General features: G+C 41.8%; 1 long non-coding RNA gene across 1 annotated transcript in view; it reads right to left on the bottom strand.

The window, feature by feature from the left end:
• The window catches only part of LOC132657629 (uncharacterized), a 30469-nt gene extending 9439 nt beyond the window's left edge, over nucleotides 1–21030 (bottom strand). Inside the window, exon 1 of the long non-coding RNA XR_009596055.1 lies at nucleotides 20316–21030. This is a non-coding gene — a long non-coding RNA (uncharacterized LOC132657629). The remainder of the gene's footprint in view (nucleotides 1–20315) is intronic.
• Nucleotides 21031–22471: the final 1441 nt, after the last annotated feature.

Below are 22471 nucleotides of genomic sequence, written 5' to 3'. Positions count from 1 at the left end.
AAACTAAGATCATGACATCTGGTCCCAACACCTCATGGCACATAGATGAGGAACAGTGGCAACAGTGACAGATTTTATTTTGGGGGCTCCAAAATCACTGCTGATGGTACCTGCAACCAAGAAATTAAAAGATGCTTGTTTGCATCTTGGAAGAAATGTTATGACCAACCTAGACAACATATAAAAAGGAGAGACATTACTTTGTCAACCAAGGTCCATCTAGTCAAGGCTATGGTTTTTCTAGTAGTCAATGTATGGATGTGAGAGTTGGACTCTAAAGAAAGCTGAGCGCAGAAGAATTGATGGTTTTGAACTGTGGTGTTGGAGAAGACTCTTGAGAGTCCCTTGGACTGCTAGGAAATCTAACCAGTCCATCCTAAAGGTGATCAGTCCTGGGTGTTCATTGGAAGGACTGATGTTGAAGCTGAAACTCCAATACTTTGGCCACCTGACGTGAAGGGCTGACTCATTGGAAAAGACCCTGATGCTGGGAGGGATTGGGGTTAGGAGGAGAAGGGGACGACAGAGGATGAGATGGTTGGATGGCATCACCGACTCAATGGACAGGAGTTTGGGTAGACTCTGGGAGTTGATGATGGACAGGGAGGCCTGGTGTGCTGCGGTTTACGGGGTCGCAAAGAGTCAGACACTACTGATCACCTGAACTGAACTGAATTATTGTATTGTTACATATTATTACCTTTATTAAATTAAATACCTGTTAATATTTGCCTAATATGTTTAGGTGCTCTTATTGGGTGCATTTATTTACAATCGTTTTACCCTCTTGCTTAATTGATCCTTTTATCATTATATAATGACCTCTTTGTCTCGTAACATCTTTGCTTGGTCTATTCTTCTGATATAGTGTAGCTCACCTGCTCTCCTTCTGGTTTCCATTTGCATAGAATGTATTTTTTCACCTTTTTACCTTCAGCCTATGTGTATCTGGAAAGCTGAAGTGAGTCTCTTTTAGGCAGCTTGTCGTTGGGTCTTGTTTTTTATCCATCCAGCCACTCTGTCTTTTGCTGGGAGAATTGAATACACTTATATTCAAAGTAATTATTGATAGATAAAGACTTACTCTTGCCATCTTGTTGATTGTTTTCTGGCTCTTTTACAGTTCCATCTTTCCTTTCTTTTTTTCCTGTTGCCTTCCTTTGTGGTCTGATGATCTTCCATAGTGGTATGCTTTGATTCCTTTCTTTTTATCTATTATGGGTTTTTATTTTGTGGTTACCATGAGGCTTACATAAAACAACATACAGTTATTAATATAGCAATTTTATTTAAGCTGATAACTGATCACACACAAGACCTCTACTCTTTGATTGCTCCCCCGTTTTATGATTTTACTGTCACAATTTACAGTTTTATATTGTACATTTGTTAAAATTATTATAATAATATTTAGCACTTTTGTCCTTTAACCTTTATACTAGAGTTAAATGGATAACACTTTACCATATCACAGTAGTAGAGCATTCTCAATTTGACTCTATACTTACTTTTATCAGTGAGCTTTATACTTTTGAATATTTTCATGTTATTAATTACTGTCATTTCATTCCAGCTTGAAGAACTCCCAGTTCTTAGAACAAGTAGGTCTAGTGGTGTGAACTAGCTTTTGTTTGTCTGGGAAAGTCTTTATCTCTCTTTCATTTCTAAAGGACAAGTTTGCCCGCTAAAGGATACTTAGCTGAGCAGTGTTTTATTATTATGGTTCTTAGGTGGAAAGTTGTTTTTTTTTTCTTTTAGCACTTTGTACATATCACTCTATGCTCTTGTTTTTTTCTGCTGAGAATGTCACTGATAGCCTTATGGGGGGTTCACTTGCATGAGATGAGTTAAATAATTTTTTTCTGCTTTCAAAATTCTCTCTTTGTTTTTGTTTTTTGACAGTTTTATTATAATGTGCCTCAGTGAGGACTTCTCTGAGTTGAATCTGTATGGGGACCTATGAGCTTCATGTACCTAAATGTCCATATCTCCTTCCAGATTTGGGAATTTTTCAGCTCCTATTTCTCTAAATAAGCTTTCAGACTTTTCTCATTCTCTTCTCTTTCTGGGACTCTCATAATGCAAATATAGTAAGTCCCCTACATATGAATGAGTTCCTTTCTGAGAGCATGTTCATAAGTTCAATTTGTTTATAAGTCCAACAAAGTTAGCCTAGGTATCTGGCTAACACAATTGACATATAGTACTGCACTTTAATAGATTTATAATACTCTTCACACAGGTAATATATAAAAATAAACACAGAAATAAACTATTTAAAATCTTACAGTATAGTACCTTGAAAAGTACAGGAGTACAGTACAACAGCTGGCATACGGGGCTGGCATTGAGTGAACAGGCAAGTTACTGACTGGAGGAGAAGAGGTCGGAGATGCTGGAGCTAAAGGACTGTCAGCAATAGGAGACAGAGGGCAAGTTGCAGTTTCACTCAAGCCTGATGTTGACAGAATGCACATGTGCATCTTCAAAAGTTCTCAGCTTGAAGGTTCATGTGTGTGATTCTTACTGTATTGTTTGCATAACAGTGTCACGTGATTCATGTAGGCTTTCTCCACTCTTCAAAGCAGAGACATTACTTTGCCGACTAAGGTCCGTCTAGTCAAGGCTATGGTTTTTCCTGTGGTCCTGTATGGATGTGAGAGTTGGACTGTGAAGAAGGCTGAGAGCCAAAGAATTGATGCTTTTGAACTGTGGTGTTGGAGAAGACTCTTGAGAGTCCCTTGGACTGCAAGGAGATCCAACCAGTCCATTCTGAAGGAGATCAGCCCTGGGATTTCTTTGGAAGGAATGCTGCTAAAGCTGAAACTCCAGTACTTTGGCCACCTCATGCGAAGAGTGACTCATTGGAAAAGACTCTGATGCTGGGAGGGATTGGGGGCAGGAGGAGAAGGGGGCGACAGAGGATGAGATGGCTTGATGGCATTACCGACTCGCTGGACGTGAGTCTGAGTGAACTCAGGGAGATAGTGATGGACAGGGAGGCCTGGCGTGCTGTGATTCATGGGATCGCAAAGAGTTGGACATGACTGAGTGACTGAACTGAACTGAACTGAAGAATGTTCAAGAGTGCTCTTTGTTGTCCTCTAACTGGATAATTTCAAAGATCCTGTCCTCTACTTTACAGGTTCTTTCTTTGGCTGTATCCTGTCTGCTGTTTATGCTCTCTGTTTATTACATTTTTCATTTCATTTAATGTATTCTTTACCTCCAGAATTTGTTTGGAATTTTTTTCTTAAGTTCCTATCTCTCTATCGAACTATTTTTCAATATTCCAATATTCAATGATTCTACTGAATTATTTTGTTCCTGTATTGGTTTCCTGGTTTCACTGAATTGTCTTCTTCGATATTTACTCATAGCTCACCAAGTTTCCTTAAAACAGCTATTTTGAATTCCTTATTGGGCAAATTGCAGGTATTCATTTCTCTGAGGTTGGTTACTGAAAAATAATTTTGTGGTGTTTTTTTTTTTTGTGTGTGTGTGTGGTGTCATGTTTCCTTAATTGTTTGCATAACTTGAAGCCTTGCATTGCTATCTGCCCACTGGAAGTGGCAATCACCACTTTCATTCTTTACTGACTGGCTTTGGGGTAGAAATATTTTCTGTCACCCCTGCCAGACATTCTATGGTTTTCTCAGACTTTTTCTAAGGGTACACTGATCCATACTTGTCCCCTTTTGTGTTAGAACCCTTAAGCTTGCATACTTTCTCAGTAATGGTACTGAATGCTTCAGTTTGTGATTTCTCCCAGGCCTACAGAGTTGGACTTGCTTTGTTGTTGTTCAGTTGCTCATTCCTGTCTGACTGTTGGAGATCCCATGGACTGCAGCACACCAGGCTTCCCTGTCCATCACCAACTCCCAGAGCTTGCTCAAACTCATGTCCATTGAGTCAGTGAGGCCGCCCTACCATCTCATCCTCTGGTGTCCTCTTCTCCTGCCTTCAATTTTTCCCAGCACCAGGTTCTTTTCCAATGAGGCTGTTCTTTGCATCAGGTGGCCAAAGTACTGGAGTTTCAGCTTCAGCATCAGTCCTTCCAATGAACATTTAGGACTGATTTCCTTTAGGATAGTTCCTCTTCACTTTCTGCCATAAGGGTGGTGTCATCTGCATATCTAAAGTTATTGATATTTCTCCCAGCAATCTTCACTCCAGCTTGTGTTTCATCCAGCCCTGCATTTTGCATGATGTACTCTGCATAGAAGTTAAGTAAGCAAGGTGACAATATACAGCCTTGACATACTCCTTTCCATATTTGGAACCAGTTCATTATTCCATATCTGGTTCTAACTGTTGCTTCTTGACCTGCATACAGGTTTCACAGGAGGCAGGTAAGGTGGTCTGGTATTCCCATCTCTTGAAGAATTTTCCACAGTTTGTTGTGATCCACACAGTCCTTTAGCATACTCAGTGAAGCAGAAGTTGGTGTGCTTGCTAACCAACTGCAAAAGCTCATCCTCACCACTGCTGAGAGCACTGATAGGGAGCCAGTCATGAGGTGGGGGTGTGCATGGGTGAGGCCGGTGGAGTTGTGGGGATGCTGTGGGACAGTTGGAGGGATTTGAAGGTGAAGCATCTCCAGTGGCCCATGTGCAGACCTTCTGATGGAGTTTGTGACACAGTTACTAGGATCTGTGTCCCTTGGATGCCCTCTGTGGTCTCTATCTGCTGCTCCCTACCTTTCTGTTGTCCAGCACACCTCAGGTTTTGAGATGGAGCAACAAAGAAGTGGGAGTCTTTGGCAGTGGCTTGCACAACTGAGGATGCTGGGCACTCACTCACAAGCTCCTTTTCCCCCGTGGGAGTAATCGTGGGCCAAAATGGTCCCTCTTAGCCCTGAGCTGTGCCTCTCTGGGGGAAGTAAAGCAAAACTGGTCCTCTTATCATCTTTGTTCAATCTCAAATTGCCTAAATTATTGCTCTTTGGGAGGAAGATGGTAGAAAGCTCTCATTCTGCCATAATGATAACGTAACTCTTTTGAGTCCTTTCAATGTATACTATAGTCCAATAGGATTTATTAGTTAATTCTCTAGGGGATGTACCTTTGACTTGCTATTATTACTAATTACAGCCTAGATTCACTGAAGTTACATGTTGACTTGTAGGTTTTTGCCTAGTAAACGTGTGAATGATGTTTGGCCAGTAGAGAAGATAACTCCAAATGTAGTGCAGTACGTTGCTTTGCTATAACAGAGTACCACAGACTCGGTGGATTATAAACAATAGGAATTTATTTTTCACAGTTCTGAAGGCTGGAAGTCCAAGATCATGGTGCCAGCATGGTCAAGTTCTGCTGAGGGCCCTCTCCTGTGCTGTAGACTGCCATCTTCTCATTATATCCTTACATGCCAGGAAGAGAGTGACAGAGCTCTTTGGGGTCCCTTTCATAAGGGCACTAGTCCCATTCATAAGGGTTTCAGCCTTTTACCTAATTATTTCCCTAAAGCTCCACTTCCTATTACCATCACATTTCAACATATGAATTTTGGGGAACACAAACATTCAGTTCATAAGCCTCTACTTTAGCAAACTTATTTGAATATTTCCTTCCCACCTAATTATGTAAATCTCAGTTCATCTTTCTATTCTTCTGAGTTAAGCTTTAAAAATTTATACTTTGACAAAGTTACTGTGAACCAGGGGCTGAGGTGTGAGGTGACATTACTGAGAAATGAAGATCTGCTCTATAGCTATATAATGTGACGATTCAGAAAGTCCTTATGGTCTTTTCTCCTTCCTCGTGGGAGGGGGGAGGTTGGTGGGGGTGGGGTGGGGTGAGGGTGGGGGTGGAAATAGAGTAACAGTGATCACAAATGTACTCATCTTCCAAGTTTTTTTTCTAGTTTTATTGAGATAATTGAAACAGTATCAATTATGTAAACTAAATAGTAGTATATAGTTTATTTTTATGTTTTGGTGTTGCCCTGTGGCTTTGGTATCTTAGTTCCCCAACCAGGGATTGAACCTGTGCCCACTGCAGTGGCAGCTTGGATTTCTACCCACTGAACTGCTAGGGAATTTCCTCACCAGTTTTCCCATTAATGTCCTCTTCCTGTTTTAGGATCCAACCCAGGATGCTACATTACATTTGTCAGATTACATGTTTGAGGTTTATAATGATACTTGGCATTCTTTTTTATTCATTCTGACTGAAGATAGAATTCCATTCTTTGACTGTAACCAAGGTATGCATTTTCATGTTGGTACATGTTTAGGTTGTTTCCAAATTTCCTTTACTATTATAAACTGGTGCAATCCTAGTGCCTTTCTCCTTATCTTCTTTACATTGTCAGGAAACAGAGAGAGAGCATCTATCTGTAATTTATGATGAAATGCCAGCCTATAACTTTCAAACTCACTCGAATTTTCTGCTCTAGCCTCATCTTCTCTCCCAGACAACCTTTCAAGTTCACTACTGACGTCTCTAGCTCTCTGTTTTCTACTCTGCCCAGTGCTTTCCTGTTCCCCAGGCTTGCCTTTTCTGGTCATGGACCTCACTACACCATAAGCTCAAGCAGTATCTGTTAGAATGCTGTACAGATTAAGAGCAGAATGGGATTATATGTATGGCTGAGTCCCTTCGCTGTTCACCTGAAACTACCACAACATTGTTAATCGGCTGTTGTTGTTCAGTTGCTCAGTCATGTTCGACTCTTTGCGACCCCATGGCTGCAGCATGCTAGACTTCCCTGTCCTTTACCATTTCTCAGAGCTTGCTCAAACTCATGTCCATTGAGTCAGTGATGCCATCTAACCATCTCATCTTCTGTCATCCCCTTCTTCTCATGCCTACAATCTTTCCCAGCATCAGGGTCTTTTCTAATGAGTTAGCTCTTCCCACCAGGTGGTCAAAGTACTGGAGATTCAGCTTCAGCATCAGTCCTTCTAATGAATATTCAGGACTGATTTCCTTTAGGATGGACTGGTTGGATCTCCTTGCAGTCCAAAGTCTCTCAAGAGTCTTCTCCAACACCGATTGTATTGTACTAGCTACACCCCAATACAAAATAAAAAGTTTAAAGTTTGAAAAAAAAGAGTGAGCAGAACGGGATTTGTAAGTATGTTTAAGAAATAACTATGTTCTTAATTTCTTTTTTAAATGATCAGTATGCATATGGAATAACACCACATCGAGGCATATGAAAGTCAAAGAGATTTACCATACTCACAGGCTATAGAAGAGAGAGATAGGCATGCCCTAACAGGGGGCTATGTGGGAGGATCACTAAGGGAGCCAGCTCAACCAAGCATGCTGGGTGCTAGGAGAGACTGAAGATGGTGGGCAAGTTCCTCCCTGAGGGTCAGGGTGATGTACATAGCAAAAGGAATGAAGGGATTTCACTGGTGTGCTTGATGTTACTAGGTCACAGTCAGGATAGGACAAGAAGGGGAACTTGTGGCAGGGACCAGCCTCCTCACACTGTGCACCTTTTCTCCTGGGTAGGAGGCTCACAGACTGTGGGGCTGTTGAGGCAGCAGGAAAGTATGATATATTAATCTTCCAAGGTGGTCTCATACCTCCTAATGGTTTCAACTCTGATATCTAAACCTCCAGCCTAGACTTTGCTTCCCAAGCATCTGACCCATATATCTATCTGCCTCCGGAATATCCCTATTTGGCTATCTCATGTGCTGTGCTGTGCTGTGCTTAGTTGCTCAGTTGTGTCCAACTCTTTTCAACCTCATGGACTGTAGCCTACCAGGCTCCTCTGTCCATGGAGATTCTCCAGACAAGAATACTGGAGTAAGCTGCCATGCCTTCCTCCAGGGGATCTTCCCAACCCAGTGATTGAATTCAAGTTCTCCAGCATTGCTGGAAGATTCTTTACTGTTTGAGCCACCAGGGAAGCCCATGAATACTGGAATGGGTAGTCTATCCTTTCTCCAGGGGATCTTCCCAACCCAGGAGTCAAAGCGGGGTCTCCTACATTATAGGCAGATTCTTTACCAGCTGAGCTACAAGGGAAGCCTGGTGGTCTCATAGGTAACCTCAATGTCAACCTGTTCAAAAATGAACTCATCATCTCTAAATATGCCCTGAATCTGTTCCCCTTCCAATGTTCCCTATATCTTAGGGAATGGCATAAGCAAGCTCCCAGAACTCAAGGTAAACACCTGGGAGTTTCCTTGGATTCATTTCTCTTCCCCAGCATTAATCTAACACAGTACTAAGTTCTGTCTATTTCATTACCTTAGGATAGACACATTTGACAACTGAATTCACTTTTTATTCACTTTTGCATTGATTCGGTGTCCTTTTATACTAGAACCTGTCCTGGCTTCTGGGAAACAAAAACCAGTGCTTCTCAAACTATCCTAATGAAGGACCATTTCTTTTCTTTTTTTTTTTTCCAACCAGTCAAGAATGCATTCTTTTGGCACTTCCCTGCTGGTCCTGTGATTAGGAATCCACCTTGCAATGTAGGAAACTCACGTTTGATCCCTAGAGAACGAAGATGCCACATCTCTTGGAGTGACTAATCCACAGGCCTCAACTACTGAGCCCACATGGCACAACTAGAGAGTCTGTGAGCCACAATGAAAGATCCCTGTGATGATGCAACAAAGATCCTGAGTGCCCCAACTAAGACCTGACACAGCTAAATAAATAAATGAATATTTTTTAAAAGGATGGGTTCTTTTATAGAATACAATGAAAATCAATTACTAGAAAAATAAAGTGAAAGAAAGGACATAAACAAGTCCCAGTTTTTCATGACTACATTCAATCAACAGAAATTACTTGCCAAATTACTATAAAAGTTCATAAATGTTTTTCTCAATTCCTGTACCTATCTCTCTGCAGACTGGTTAAGTCTGCAAACTGGTGTCATCCATGGACCACACTGAGTAGAAGAGAGGAGAGAGAGCAAACAGAATGGAGTATGTATATGTGGGCCTCACAGTGAGAGGGGGGAAGGCAGAAAAGAAAGACTCTTAAGCAAATAAATAATAACCGCATCATCAACAAAAAAGCAATTAGTTATTTGTGCCAAGATGTGGATAATCCAAGGCAATGGGAGCACAGAGAAGGCGCTTAACCCAGCCTAAGTATCAGGGGAGCCTACCTTATAGGAGGTGCAAGACAGGTAGGAGTTAGTCAGATTGCAGATGCTCTAATGACGAGCAGGAAGGATACTCCTGGCAGAGAAACACATTCTGGAGACATTAAGTAGCATATGGCTTTTTAATGACCTGCCTATGATTTGATGGACTGCTTTTCTCTGAGCTTCAGTATGTATAAATCGATGTGATAATCTGAATGATGAAAGAAGTGGTGGTGGTGGTCCAGTTGCTAAGTCGTGTCTGATTCTTGCAACCTCATGGACTGTAGCCCCCCAGGTTCCTCTGTCCATGGGATTTCCCAGGCAAGAATACTGGAGTGGGTTGCCATTTCCTTCTCCAGGGGATCTTCCTGACCCAGGGATCGAACCTGGGTCTCCTGCATTGCAGGTGAACTAAACCACCACAGAAACCCTAAGAGAGATAAGGATGAAAAGGAAACAATGTGAGGGGGCCGGGGGAGGGGCAATCATAAGATGGTGGAAATATAGGATGGGAAGACCAGTTTCTCCCCCACATATTCATTGAAAGATCATTTGAACGCTGAGCAAATACCACAAAACAACTTCTGAACACTGACAGAGGACACCAGGCACCCAGAAAGGCAGCCCATTGTCTTTGAAAGGCGGTAGGACAAAATACACAAGATAAAAGAGAGACAAAAGAGTTAGGGATGGAGACCCGTCCCGAGGAGGGAGTCTTAAAAGAGGAGAAGTTTCCAAACACCAGGAAACCCTCTCACAGGTGGGTCTGTGGAGAGTTTTGGAATCTCAGAGGGCAACATAACCGGGAGGAAAAAAGAAATTAATAAAACCCATAGATTACGTGCCTAACCGCATTCCCAGCAGAGAAGTAGCCCAGCAAGCAGGGGCTGAACAGGGAGGCATGGCTGCATTGCTTAGGGTAGGGACCAGGCCTGACTGTGCTGAGGGCAATCTGAGGGCGCTAACATGAGATAGCAACCCAAACCATGGGATACCCAGAGAGGGAAAAAAAAAGGGGAAAGAGAGAGACAGAGAGAACTTCCCCAGGAAAAGCTCTAACCTAAGGCACTGCCAGGCCCGCTCACAGAACAAAGGACTGAGCGAATGCCAGAGGAGAGTTAGCCAGCTGCGGACCAGTCCACCCCCACTGGAGGCAGGGAGGCAGGCGAGCAACAGCCATAGTGGGAAGGCAAGGGGCAAACTCGGACCCAGAGACGGCATCCCCTACCAAACTGCAAGTAGGCTCCCAGTTGCTAACCAAGTCTTCCTGGGATCCTGGACGGTTGACATCTGTCAGGAAACCCAGGAAACCCAGAGGCTGGGATGGAGGAGGTGATAAGATGCACCATCCAGCTGGGAAGAGTGCATTCTTCAACCACTTGGTAGCCCAACCTGCTCGGATCTGGGAAGGGCACAAAACGCAGGCCCAGCTGAGTCTGTGTCTTTGTGGGGTACCCGAGAACCTGAGCCGAGTGGTGTAGACCTAGGAAAGAGACACAACCCAGGGCCCCCCTTAGACAGTTCCCCAGCAGAGCAACCTGGAGCCTGAGCAGTGTAGACTGGAAAAGCACACACCCTGTGAACAGGGGCAAACCCAGTGTGGCCCAGACACTTCGAGAACTCCCCACACATGCCAGTGATATTTCTTTGCAGTGTTCTTCCCTCCCTGCAGCACAATTGAACAAGTGAGCCTAAATAAATGACCACCTTTTCCCCCTTGTGTCAGGGCAGAAGTTAGATACTGAAGAGACTTGCGAACAGAGGAAGTCAAAATAAACAAAGAAGAGGGAACGGCTTTGGAAGTGGCAGGTGCAACAGATTAAAACCCTGTAGTTAGTACTGGCTACATTAGAAAGGACCTATAGACCTTGAAAAGGAGTATAAGGTGGAACAAGGAACTATCTGAAACTGAACTAACCACACTGCCCGCAACAGTTCCAGAGAAATTCCTAAATATATTTTACTATTATCATTTTTTATTTTTAAGTTCTTTATTACTCCTTTAATTTTCATTTTTAAAACCTACTATTACCTTGAAAAAAGAAAAGACCCTATTTATAAAACAAATTTCATATTTTTTATATAACTTTTGTGATTTTTTAAATATTGTATTTTACAGAGTCTAACCTCTACTCTAGATTTTTATTCTTTGCTTTTTGGCATTTGTTATCAATTCTGTACCTTTAAGAATCCAATTACTTAGGAGTGTGATTACTAACTTGATCGCTCTCTCCCCCTTTGACTCTCTTTTTTCTCCCCCAGGTCACCTCTATCTCCTCCCTCCTGCTTCTCTTCTATACTTAACTCTCTGAATCTCTTTGGGTGTTTTGGGCTGTGGAGAAAACTTAGGGAACTGATCACAGGCTACATTGGTCTCCCTCCTTTTGATTCCCCCTCCTCGCCTCCCGGTCACCTCTATCTCCGTCCTCCCTCTTCTCTTTTTCATGTAACTCTGTGAACCTCTCTGGGAGTCCCGCCCTGTGGAGAATCTTTTCACCATTAACCTAGATGTTTTATCATTGGTGCTGTATGGATAGAGAAGTCTTGAGCCTACTATAGGAATAAGACTGAATGCCAGAGGCAGGAAGCCTAAATCCAAAACTTGAGAACACCAGAAAACTCCTGACTCCAGGGACCATTAATCGACAAAAGCTCATCAAAAAGCCTTCATACCTACACTGAAACTAAGCCCCACCCAAGAGCAACAAGTTTCAGAGTAAGACATACTAAGCTAATTCTCCAACAAACAGGAATATAACCCTGAGCACAAAAATACAGGCAGCTAAAAGTCACACCAAACCCACAGACACCTCAAAACTCACTACTGGACACTTCCTTGCACTCCAGAGAGAAGAGATCCAGCTCCACCCACCAGAACACCGACACAAGCTTCCCTAACCAGGAACCCTTAACAAGCCACTCGTCCAACCCCACCACAGGGAGGAGACTCCACAATAAAGAGGAACCACAAACTTCTAGCATACAGAAAGGCCACCCCAAATACAGAAACCTAAACAAGATGAAAAGGCAGAGAAATATTCCACAGGTAAAGGAACATGATAAAAGCCCACCAAACCAAACAAGAGGAGGAGATAGGGAGTCTAACTGAGAAAGAATTCAGAATAATGATAGCAAAAATGATCCAAAATTTTGAAAACAAAATGAAGTTGCAGATAAATAGTCTGGAGACAAGGATTTGAGAGGATGAAAGAAAAGTTTAACAAGGACCTGGAAGAAATTTTTTAAAAAGTCAGTCAATAATGAATAATGCAATAACGGAGATCAAAAGCACTCTGGAGGGAACCAACAGTAGAATAACTGAGGCAGAAGATGGTTTAAGTGAGGTGGAAGATAGAATGGTGGAAATAAATGAAGCAGAGAGAAAAAAAGAAAAAAGAATTAAAAGAAATGAGGACAACCTCAGAGACCTCTGGGACAATGTTAAACGCCCCAACATTTGAATCATAGGAGTTCCAGAAGAAGAAGACACAAAGAAAGGTCATGAGAAAATACTTAAGGAGATAAAAGTTGAAAACTTCCCGAAAATGGGGAAAGAAATAGATACCCAAGTCCAAGAAACCCAGAGAGTACCAAACAGGATAAACCCAAGGCAAAACACCCCAAGGCACATATTAATCAAATTAACAAAGATCAAGCACAAAGAATAAATATTAAAAGCAGCAAGGGAAAAACAACAAATAACCCACAAGGGGATCCCCATAAGGATAACAGCTGATCTTTCCATAGAAACTCTTCAAGTCACAAGGGAACAGCAGGACATACTTAAAGTGATGAAAGAGAAAAACCTACAACCCAGATCACTGTACCCATCAAGGATCTCATTCAAATATGTAGGAGAAATCAATAGCTTTACAAACAAGCGAAAGCTAACAGTATTCATCACCACCAAACCAGCTCTTCAACAAATGCTAAAGGATCTTCTCTAGACGGGAAACACAGAATAGGTTTATAAACTCGAACCCAAAACAACAAAGTAAGTGACAACGGGATCATACTTATCAATAATTACCTTAAATGTAAATGGGTTGAATGCCCCAACCGAAAGACAAAGACTGGCTGAATGGATACAAAAACAAGACCCCTATATATGCTGTCTACAAGAGACCCAGCTCAAACCTAGGGACACATACGGACTGAAAGTGAAGGGCTGGAAAAAGATATTTCACGCAAATGGAGACCAAAAGAAAGCAGGAGCAGCAATATTCATATCAGATAAAATAGCCTTTGAAATAAAGTCTGTGAAAAGAGACAAAGAAGGACACTACATAATGATCAATCCAAGAAGAAGATATAACAATTATAAATATATATGATCCAACATAGAAGCACTGCAATGTATAAGGCAAATGCTAACAAATATAAAAGGGGAAATTAACAGTAACACAATAATAGTGGGAGACTTTAATACCCCCCTCACACCTATGGATAGATCAACTAAACAGAAAATTAGCAAGGAAACACAAACTTTAAATGATACAATGAACCAGTTAGACCTACTTGATATCTATAGGACATTTCACCCTAAAACAATGAATTTCACCTTTTTCTCAAGTGCACAGAGAAACTTCTCCAGGATAGATCACATCCCAGGCCAGAAATCTAGCCTTGATAAATTAAAAAAAAAATTGAAATCACCTCAAGCATGTTTTCTGATCAAAATGCGGTAAGATTAGATGTCAACTACGGGGGCAGGGAACTATTAAAAATACAAACACATGGAGGCTAAACAAAACACTTCTGAATAACCAACAAATCACAGAAGAAATCAAAATATGCACAGAAATGAATGAAAATGAAAACAAAACAAGCCAAAACCTATGGGATTCAGTAAAAGCTGTGCTAAGGGGAAAGCTCATAGCAATACAAGCCTACCTCAAGAAACAGGAGAAAAATCAAATAAATAACCCAACTCTACACCTAAAGCAACTAGAAAAGGAAGAAATAAAGAACCCCAGGGTTAGCAGAAGGAAAGAAATCACAAAAATCAGGGCATAAATAAATGCAAAAGAAACACAAGAGACCATAGCAAGAATCAACAAAGCTAAAAGCTGGTTTTTCGAGAAGATAGATAAAATAGACAAACCATTAGCCAGACTCATCAAGAAACAAAGGGAGAAGAATCAAATCAACAAAATTAGAAATGAAAATGGAGACATCACAACAGACAACACAGAAATACAAAGGATCATAAGAGACTACTATCAGCAAGTATATGCCAATAAAATGAACAACTTGGAAGACATAGACAAATTCTTAGAAAAGTACAACTTTCCAAAACTGAACCAGGAAAAAATGGAAAATCTTAACAGACCCATCACAAGCACAGAACTCAAAACTGTAATCAGAAATCTTCCAACAAACAAAAGCCCAGAACCAGATGGCTTCACAGCTGAATTCTACCAAAAATTTAGAGAAGAGCTAACACCTATCCTACTCAAACTCTTCCAGAAAATTGAGGAGGAAGGTAAACTTCCAAACTCATTCTATGAGGCCACTATCACCCTAATACCAAAACCAGGCAAAGATGAGATGCCACAGAAAAAGAAAACTACAGTCCAATATCACTGATGAACATAGATTCAAAAATCCTTCACAAAATTCTAGCAAACAGAATCCAACAACATATTAAAAAGTTCATACATCATGACCAAGTGGGCTTTATCCCAGGGACGCAAGGATTCTTCAATATTTGCAAACCAGTCAATGTGATACACCACATTAGCAAATTGAAAGATAAAAATCATATGATTATCTCAACAGATGAAGAGAAAGCCTTTGACAAAATTCAGCATCCACTTATGATAAAAACCCTCCAGAAAGCAGGCATAGGAGGAACATACCTCAACATAATAAAAGCCATATATGAGAAACCCACAGCAAACATTATCCTCAATGGTGAAAAATTGAAACCATTTCTCCTAAAGTCAGGAACAAGACAAGGATGCCCACTCTCACCACTACTATTCAAGATAGTTTTGGAAGTTTTGGCCAGAGCAATCAGAGCAGAAAAGGAAAAAAAAGAATCTGGTTTCGAAGAGAAGAAGTAAAACTCTCACTGTTTGCAGATGACATGATAGAAAACCCTAAAGACTCCACCAGAAAATTACTAGAGTTAATAAATGCATACAGTGAAGTTGTAGGATATAAAATTAATACACAGAAATCCCTTGCATTCCTATACACTAACAATGAGAAAATAGAAAGAGAAATTAAGGAAACAATTCCATTCACCATTGCAATGAAAAGAATAAAATACTTAGGAATAAATCTACCTAAAGAAACAAAAGACCTATGAAGACCTATATATAGAAAACTATAAAACACTGATGAAAGAAGTCAAAGATGACACAAATAGATTGAGAAATATACCATGTTCATGGATCAGAAGAATCAATATAGTGAAAATGAGTATACTATCCAAAGCAATCTATAGATTCAATGCAATCCTCTATGAAGCTACCAATGGTATTTTTCCGGAGAATTACAACAAATAATTTCACAATTTGTATGGAATTACAAAAAACCTCGAATATCAAAGCAATCTTGAGAAAGAAGAATGGAACTGGAGGAATCTACCCACCTGACTTCAGGCTATACTACAAAGCAACAGTCATCAAGACAGTATGGTACTGGCGCAAAGACAGAAACATAGATCAACGGACCAAAATAGAAAGCCCAGAGATAAATCCACACACCTATGGACACCTTTCCTTTGACAAAGGAGGCAAGAATATACAATGGAGAAAAGACAATCTCTTTAACAAGTGGTGCTGGGAAAACTGGTCAACCACTTATAAAAGAATGAAACCAGAACACTTCCTAACACCATACACAAAAAGAAACTCAAAATGGATTAAGGATCTAAATGTAAGACCAGAAACTATAAAACTCCTAGAGGAAAACATAGGCAAAACACTCTCTGACATAAATCACAGCAGGATTCTCTATGACCCACCTCCTAGAGTAATGGAAATAAAAGAAAAATAAACAAGTGGGACCTAATTAAACTTAAAAGCTTTTGCACAACAAAGGAAATTATAAGCAAGGTGAAAAGACAGCCTTCAGAATGGAGAAAATAATAGCAAATGAAGCAACTGACAAAGAATTAATCTCAAAAATATATAAGCAACCCCTACAGCTCAATCCCAGAAAATTAAGTGACCCAATCAAAAAATGGGCCAAAGAACTAAACAGACACTTCTCCAAAGAAGACATACAGATGGCTAACAAACACATGAAAAGATGCTCAGCATCACTCATTATCGGAGAAATGCAAACGAAAACCACCATGAGGTACCATCTCACGCCAGTTAGAATGGCTGTTATCATAAAGTCTACAAACAATAAAAGCTGGAGAGGGTGCAGAGAAAAAGGAACCCTCTTACACTGTTCGTGGGAATGCAAACTAGTACAGCCACTATGGAGAACAGTGTGGAGATTCCTTAAAAACTGGAAATAGAACTACCATATGAGCCAGCAATCCCACTACTGGGCATACACACCAAGGAAACCAGATTTGAAAGGGACACATGTACCCCAATGTTCATTGCAGCACTGTTTACAATAGCCAGGACATGGAAGCAACCTAGATGTCCATCAGCAGACAAATGGACAGGAAAGTTGTCGGTAATATACACAATGGAATATTACTCAGCTATTAAAAAGAATGCATTTGAATCAGTTCTAATGAGGTGGATGAAACTGGAGCCTATTAGAAAGAGCAAAGTAAGTCAGAAAGAAAAACACGAATACAGTATATTAACGCATACATATGGAATTTAGAAAGATGGTAAGGATGACCTTATATGAGAGAGAGCAAAAGAGATAGAGATGTTAAGAACAGACTGTTGGACTCTGTGGGAGAAGGCAAGGGTGGGATGATTTGAGAGAATAGCATTGAAACATGTATATTATCATACGTGAAATAGATTGCCAGTCCAGGTTAGGTGCATGAGGTAGGGTGCTTAGGGCTGGTGCACTGGATGACCCTGAGGGATAGGATGGGGAGGGAGGTGGGAGAGAGGGTCCGGATGGGGAACATATGTACACCCATGGCTGATTCATGTGAATGTATGGCAAAAACCACCACAACACTATAATGTAATTAGCCTTCAATTTAATTAATTAATTTAAAAAACCCTCTATTTACACACATTTTTACTAGTAAAACTTACTGACCCCAACATACAGCATAGGAGTTATACATATCAGAAATGAAAACTACTTTTGTCTTTCTCCACTCTAACTTCTAGCTGCTGCTGCTAAGTCGCTTCAGTCGTGTCTGACTCTGTGCGATCCCATAGACAGCAGCCCACCAGGCTCCCCTGTCCCTGAGATTCTCCAGGCAAGAACACTGGAGTGGGTTGCCGTTTCCAACCTTTCCTTAAAAAGAAACCTTTCCCATTCCACCAATGAGAGTTTATATTTCATTATCCTCTCCTTTTCTAAACAGTTTTTCCCAATGCCAAGTTCTTTAATAGAAACTTCACACAAAATTTTATATTTCTTAGAACTTTTCCCTAATCCCCCTATTGAGTTGAATAAGCATGTATTTCTTAGTCTAGATCTGCACTATCTAATAAGGTAGGCATAGCTCCATAAAACAATCACGCACTTGAAATGAGGCTAGTCCCACAGAGAGGTATTGTATGGTATTCATATCAGTTTGGACATGATATGAAAACCAATGTAAAATATCTTAATCTTTATATTGATTACATTTTGAAGTAATAATAAGGATAGATTCAATTAAATAAAGTATGACCCTTGAGTTAAAAAAAATAAAAAGAAAAGAAAGAAAATGTAACAATGCCCAGTGCTTGCTACCATGCTGTTTTGTGGGTTTGGAATACTCACAGGAATCAGAACTACCTTGGATGGTGGGGTAGATGGGTGAAGGGACAGGTCCCTGACCCAAGACTAGAGTCCAGAATGACCCAGGCTGAGGGAAAATAGGGGGGCATGCTTGCCCCTGAGTCATTCCCAGGCCTGAGGTGTGTTTCTCTAGGACAGTCAGCAGACCATGAGTGTAGTTTTAGGTGAGGGCAAGAGACAGGACCCCAGGGTAACTCTTCCTCTCCAGTCCCTGGTGTTCCAGATGTCTACAACAAAACTGTGTTCTATATTAAAAGACTGAAGGGTGAGTTGTCTCTGTCCTATCAAGCCTTGCCCTGGAGGAAGGGGGGCTGATGAAATAAAGACATGAATGTATTGTTCATAAATCACAGAGCTAATCCTCTCAAGTGCTGGTTGCTAATAGAATCAGGAAGATTGAATCAGAGATCCCAAATCTCAAAGCCAGAGTGATATGAAATTAACATGAAGTTAATTAATACATTTGGTTTATGAAAATAATTTTGTCCTATAGAGGAATGAAGTGTTAAAAAATGATGGACCCTGTTTATCAAATATGATTCATTCCACAGATATTTTCTAAGTGCCATGTTAGAAGAAACACTAGGTGTATAGTAACCGGAAGAGGCATCAAATCGGAGTCAGAGAAGGCCCATAAAGAGGTGATACCAGAGCTGATACCTGAGCAGGTGTCAGTTATGGAAGCACTGGAGCGCTGCTTCTCGAGGGCCTGCGCTCAGTCACACCCTTCTGAGTGAAGACACTGATTCTTAAGACTTATTATCTCACCTGTTACAATAGAGCAGAAGTCCCTGCTCTCACCAAAAGCTCTCTTGTCTATCTGTACCTTGGGTCCTGTCTATTCTTCCCTTATCATTGTCACTCCTATAATTAAACCCTCTCTCTGCTTAAATGTCAGTTTCAGACTCCTTGGGAAAAGTTGTTTGCCAGACAGTGTCTCTACCTTATCAGCACCTGTTCCCTTCTTACCCTCTCCAGTAGGGCTTCCATTTCTTCTGTAACTGCTTTTGTCAAAGTTACCAAGGATCTCCACCTTGTCAAATCTAAGGCTCTTACCTGGTTCTTAGCAACATTTAATGTAGTTTAACATTTCCTCTTTTACATCCATGTTTCTCTTGAAATTTTTTTCCCTCCCACCACATGGCTTGTGGAATCCACGCCCCCTACAATGGAAGCCCAGAGTCCTAACCAATGGACTGCCAGGGAATTCCCTCTCTTGGCTTTTGGAAATATAATTTCCTGACTTTTCCTTTATCTGGTGGTTATTTCTCAGTGTCTTTGGATGACCTCACTGTTATACCTGATTTTAAGTGTACGGGGAACTTGAGCTCTATACTATTATCTCCCTAGTTGATATCATCCATTCTTATGACCTTAAAACCACCATCTCTATGCTGACAACACCTAAATTTACATTTACACCCCGATCTCTCTCTGAGCATATTTAATTTGTTTGTTGTTTGTTTTAGTTGCTAAGTCATGTCTGACTCTTTTGCAGCCCCATGGGCTGTAGTCCACCAGGCTCTTCAGTCCATGGGATTTCCCAGGCAAGAATACTGGAGTGGGTGGCCATATTCTTCTCCAGGGGATCTTCCTGACCCAGGGATCGAACCCTCATCTCCTGCATTGGCAGGTGGGTTGTTTACCTCTGAGTCGCCAGGAAAGTCATCTCCAAGTCAACATGTCTAAAGTGGAATTCTTGTCTCAGCAGCCCCTATATCTTCTCAAATTCCTATCTTTCAGTATTACCAAATGGTGCAGTCAGCACTTGGTTGCTTCCCTGGTAATCTAAGGGTCACCGTTAATTCCTCTTTTCTTCCCAGTCCTTTACCATTTAAATCTACTACCAAGTCCCACCTTTTAAAATGCTAAAATATTCTTTAATGATCGTCACCACCATCCTCCCCCCGGCCACTGAACAGTGACTTCTCTTTCTTGGAGACCTTTTTTAGCTTTCAATCTGGTGTCCATAAGCCTCAAAGGAATGGAAGGATTATTTTCTTTTTATCAAGGTAGAGTTAATTTACAATGTTGTGTTAGTTTCAAGTGTACAGCATTCCGATTCTTTCCCAGTTGCCATTGCCTTCTCCATGATAGGTTATTACAAGATACTAAATATAGTTCCCCGTGCTATACCGTCAGTCCCTGTCAGATAATTATTTTAAAAACTTAGATCATACCAATTTCTTGCTTAAAAGTCCTTCAGTGGTTTCCCATCACCCTTAGAATAAAATCCAAACTACTTTCCATGGTCTCCAACACCCCGCTCATCTCTGCTCTCATGTCATTCCATCCTCCCCCTTTATTCACATCACTGAGGTCACCTGCCCACCCTTGCCCAACTGGCTTACCAAGCTCTTCCTTCTTCCATCTTCCTCCAATCTTCCCATGTCTGATACCTTTCACGCACTAGGTTCTCAGCTCACCTGAAACAGAATAGCTCACTTGTCCTGTTTTATTTTCTCCGCAGTGCTCACCCCCATCTAAAATTATGTTGACTACTGATTTTATTATATTCTCCCCCTGTCTGCCCACTTAGGATGAAAATTCCCTGAGTGCAAGGACTTGGTTCTGTCTTGTGTGTCATTGTAGCCCTAGTTCCAAAAGTAGCCCTAGTTCCAAAAGATAGCATCCAACACACAGTAGGAAGTCCCGAAGTACCATAGAAAAGAAAGACTTCTGTTTCCCAGAGCTCCCAGTCTTCAGCTGGTACACTCAAGGACATCGGTACCCAGCCTATAGCAGAGGAGATCCAGCTCATGGCAAGAACCCCAAGCTGGCGGGGTGGTGCTGGAAGCTCTCCTGTCTGCATACACCCTACACCCTGACCTGCTGTTCTCTCCAGGCTCCTTTCCTCCTCCCTCCATAAAGTCAACATGGCCTGACCGAAGTCTGAAACCTCGGGGTCCCCATCCTCACTTAGGCCAAAGAGAAATGCTCAGAAAGGCGGGTGGGGTAGGTTGGCTGCCGAAGACGTGAGGCACAAGTAATGAAAGTCTTGAGATCTCCTGTTAGTGACCCTGCTGCCTTAGGGCAGGATCAGCGCGAGGCTGAAGAGCGGCAGGGTTGTGCAGCCCCCCGCACCACCACCCCACCCCCCCCCCCACCCCCCCACCCCCCCCCCTGCCCTCAAGCGGTGAGAAGCAGAAGCTGGGCACACTGATTGTGGCCTGGTAGTATCAGACCTACAGCCCGCCGCCAAGTCTCAGCTCTGCTCGAATGTGGGTCTGGACCCTAGCGCAGTGTCAATGTGCAACCCACTCCAAGTTCAAATGGAGCAGGGGGCCGAGGGCCTGAACCAGTGGCATGTGGCTTCAGCACCAGTTCACAGAGGTGAGTCAGGGCGCCACCCCAGGACACCACATGGGGGCTGAGAGCATGGAGGTTGGGGGAGTCGAGGGAAGCAGAAATCTGGAGGATTAGGGGTCCGAGGAAGAGGTTGGGAAGGGAAGGGATGCGAGGAAGGGAACGTTATTAATCATGTGTCGTTTGTTCTGTTAGTAGTCTTAGCGTTGGGTGCTGGGAGTACAGACATTTTAGGTAACTTCTGATAGAGACATTTTGAGGACTCTGGAAAGAAAACCAAGAAAGTTGGTGGAAGCAGACAGAAAGGAAAAAATTACAAATTGGCAGGCCTTTGACAGACCCTGGGAATAGGACAGTGAGTTTACCATCAGATATTTCATCGATCCTTTTACTAATAAGTAGCTGAATGATTTGCAGAAGGCAGTGGCAGCTCACTCCAGTACTCTTGCCTGGAGAATCCCTTGGGCTGCTGTCCATGGGGTCACACAGAGTCGGACACAACTGAAGCGACTCAGCATGCCTGCATGCATTAGAGAAGGAAATGGCAATCCACTCCAGTATTCTTGCCTAGAGAATCCCAGGGACAGAGGAGTCTGGTGGGCTGCCATCTATGGGGTCGCAGAGTCAAACATGACTGAAGTGACTTAACAGCAGCAGCAGCTGAATGATTGGAAGTGTATAAATCACTGTAAAAACAGAAATACAGGGGCCATAGGAACAAAAAGTAGAGGTGTTCGATCTAATTTAGGATGTGGAGAAGACAGCTGAGTATTCATTCTGGGACTGGAGAAAAATGGTTAGGTGAAAGGGTGGCAGGTCCTGAGCCCAGAGACAGAATGCCTCCACCTTGGAGGTAGTAAAGATGCAGGAAGAGATGAAGGCCAAGAGAAAGATGGGAGAGTGGTCCAGGGGAGGGGAGGCAGGGATTCTGGAACCACCTAAGGCCTGCTGGGCTTGAGTTGGTTGTTCCAAGAGCAGGAGAAAGCCATTCAAGAGTTGAAGTATGATCAATAACAATTAAATTTGTTTTTTAAAAAAAACTACTTATTAATAAATGGTAAAATATATGATTTTTACCAAAGGTAAACTTACCATTGTACTTCCAGTGTCTGTCAAAGGCCTACCAATTAGTAATTTTTTCCTCCCTATCTGCTTCCTGCTGACTTTACAACTCTGTCTTCTTCCCTAAGTACTCAGAAGT

The sequence above is a fragment of the Ovis aries genome, chromosome 13 (genome assembly GCF_016772045.2).
Source record: "Ovis aries strain OAR_USU_Benz2616 breed Rambouillet chromosome 13, ARS-UI_Ramb_v3.0, whole genome shotgun sequence".
NCBI classification, from domain to species: Eukaryota; Metazoa; Chordata; class Mammalia; order Artiodactyla; family Bovidae; genus Ovis; species Ovis aries.
Note: the sequence above shows the minus strand (reverse complement) of the source record. Positions and strands in the feature narration are given on the sequence as shown.